Source organism: Pseudorca crassidens, chromosome 18, assembly GCF_039906515.1.
Source record: "Pseudorca crassidens isolate mPseCra1 chromosome 18, mPseCra1.hap1, whole genome shotgun sequence".
Lineage (NCBI taxonomy): Eukaryota > Metazoa > Chordata > Mammalia > Artiodactyla > Delphinidae > Pseudorca > Pseudorca crassidens.
In genome coordinates, this window is record NC_090313.1 from 68734265 (window position 1) to 68737323 (window position 3059).

Below are 3059 nucleotides of genomic sequence, written 5' to 3' on the forward strand. Positions count from 1 at the left end.
TAAATGGGACAACATATGTAGCCACTTGAATAGTCCATCACCTTTCAATCCTTATTTGTCATTATGCAGATAAAAGCCAACTAGGAAGACCCATAAAGGTCACAGCCTTGCCCAGAGTCAGTCAGTGGAAGGCCTGCCAAGGTCAGAGGTAGGCAGCTCCCAAGACGGCCCCTATGATCCCCCTGTCTGGGATTCACACCCTGAGTAATCCCCTCACACACTGTTATCCATAGATACAAAGAAGTGACTTTATATCACTTCCAAGATGAGGTTACAAGCCTCTGTGGCTCAGAACAGAATGAGGGTTGCCAGGGGCTGGGGGTGGGGGAAAAGGGAGGTGTTTATCAAAGGGTACAAAGTTTCAGTCTGGCGAGATGAACGAATTCTGGAGAGCTATGTACAGCACGGCGACTACAGTTGACAATACTATATTGTACACTAGAAATTTGCTACGAGGGTAGATCTTAAGTGTTCTCGCCACACACGTACAAAAGGTGACTATGTGAGGTGGTGTCCATTAACTTGATTGTGGTGATCATTTCACAGTGTATACGTGTATCAAAACATCAGGTTGTATACCTTAGATATGTACAATTTTAATTCGTCAATTATACCACCCAAAAGCTAAAAACCCAAAACACTGTGGCTGCCATCTTAGGCTCTGTCTTGGGCAGCCAGACCCTTGTAGACCAAATATGCCAAATTTTCAATCCCCACACACGATTCCAGGAGCTGAGAACAGAAACACTTTGAACTGGGATTGTATTTGTTTCCTGGGGCTGCCATAACAAAGTACCCTGCACTGCATGGCGTAAACAATGAAAATGTATTGTCTCACAGTTCTGGAGGCCAGGAGTCTGAGATCAAAGCAACAATAGCAGGGTTGGTTCCTTCTGAGAGCTGTGAGGGAGAATCTGTGCCTGCCTCTCTCCCAGCTTCTGGTGCTCGGCCTGCAATTGTTGCCATTCCTTGGCTTAAAGAAACATCGCCCGGATCTCTGCCTGCATCTTCACATGGCGTTCTACCTGTGTGTGTCTATGTCCGAACTTCCCCTTTTTATAAGAACACCAGTCATGTTGGACTAGGACCAACCCCAATGACCTCATCTTAACTTGATTACCTCTGTAAAGACCCTATTTCCGGTTGGGAACAGTGGCGGAGGCCCGGGCTGGCTCCCTGCGCTACCATGGCGCTCGGGAAGAGTCACCAGGACCCGTTTGCAACCTCCGTGGGCCAGCACATAGAAAATGCTACAGTTGCTGGACTTCAGACTGAACACTGGGGCCAGTTTATGCACATCTGTGACATAATTAACACTGTTCACGATGGCCAAAAGATGCAATAAAGGCTTTGAAGAAAAGGATTTCCAAAAACTACAATCATAAAGAAATCCAACTTACCTTGTCACTTATTGACATATGCATACAGAACTGTGGTCCAAGTTTCCAGTCTCTGATTGTGAAGAAGGAATTTGTTAAAGATAGTCTAGTTAAGCTGCTGAATCCCAGATATACCTTGCCAAGAGACATTCAGAATAGAATTCTGAATTTCATTAAGATGTGGTTGCAGGGTTTCCCAGGAGGTATGGATGTAAGTGAAGTGAAAGAAGTGTAAGGAAGATGTATCTCCTTAAGAAAGATGTTCAGTTTCCTCCATCAGATGCTGAAACAGCCAGACAAGAGACTGCTCAGATCTCACCGAATCCACCACCATCTGTTCCTACTGCACCAGCTCTTTCTTCTGTAGTTCCCAAGAACTCCAGTATTACACTGGTTCCAGAACAGACTGGAAAACTGCACAGTGAATTGGATATGGTGTAAATGAATGTGAGAGTGATGTCTGCCATACTGATGGAGAATATTGCTGGGTCTAAAAACCGTGAAGACAAAGAGCTTCTGCAGAAACTTTGTAAGACGGGTCGGGAGATGCAAGAGAGGATCATGGACCTGCTCGTGGTGGTGGAGAATGAAGATGTCACTGTTGAGCTAATTCAAGTGAATAAGGATTTTAGTAACACCACCCTTGGATATGAGAGGTTTACTCGAAACCAACAAAGGATTTTGGAGCAAAATAAGAACCAGGGGGAAGATGCCAATACTAGCAGTGAAACTTCTGCCCCATCCTCTGATCTCCTTGACCTAAGTCCCAGCCCTCCAACGCATAGGGAAACTCTGGGAGAATACAACACCCTGAATGCTCAGCTTTCAGACTTAAATTTCAGCTCTCCAAGTCCTGTTGTAACAAACAACTTGAAACCCAGTCTTCATCCACAGGTGGATTTGCTAGCCTCGGAAAATACAGAAACACCCGTTTGCCCAAAGGACCAGCCAAAACCTTGCCTCAGGTCATACATATGAGAGTTCTCTGGAATATTCAAATTCAGTATTACCACAGCCGGCTAGTCTACAGACCATTCCAGCGACACCAACAAAGCAGAGACCGCCATCCTTGCCCAGCAATCAACCAGCGATGACAAAGAATGATTTCCAGCCATCCAGTTACTACGAGGTAATGGAGTTTGATCCATTAGCTCCTGCTGCCACCACAGAAGCTATTTATGAAGACACCGATGTATATCACTACAAAGGAGCTCAAAGTCACAGTGACTACTGAGGTGGAAGTAGATGACCAGCTCACTAGTGGCATTATGGGTGCCAATTCTCTAAAAGGTAGACCCTGTCGAGCTTTCAGACCCAGAAGTTAAGACATTCCAAAACATCAAAACCACGGTGGAACATTTTTCCTCTGTAGTAATGAAGTTCAAACAGAAGAGTAACTGTTCTAGAGTAACGTTTATGGTTCCTGACAGCAGCTGAAGCTTTATCTCAAAAGAACTTGGTTGTAACATATATTCACTTAAAACTTCAGCAGAAGAAAAATTCATGGTATTGAGGCCAACCAGGTTAAGTGTAGCACCTTATGTTTCACAGGCCTTCCTACATTTAGAAATCATCACAAGAGCTGGGATAAGAGTAGATGAAGACTGTTTCATTACAAAATGATTGTTAATAGATGAAAGCATGAATGTGAAAAACTATTATTCAGGAAGAATACTGTCT

At 44.3% G+C, this 3059-nt stretch overlaps 1 pseudogene; it reads left to right on the plus strand.

The window, feature by feature from the left end:
- Nucleotides 1-1186: 1186 nt before the first annotated feature.
- On the plus strand, nucleotides 1187-2646 carry LOC137211114 (TOM1-like protein 1 pseudogene; annotated as a pseudogene).
- Nucleotides 2647-3059: the final 413 nt, after the last annotated feature.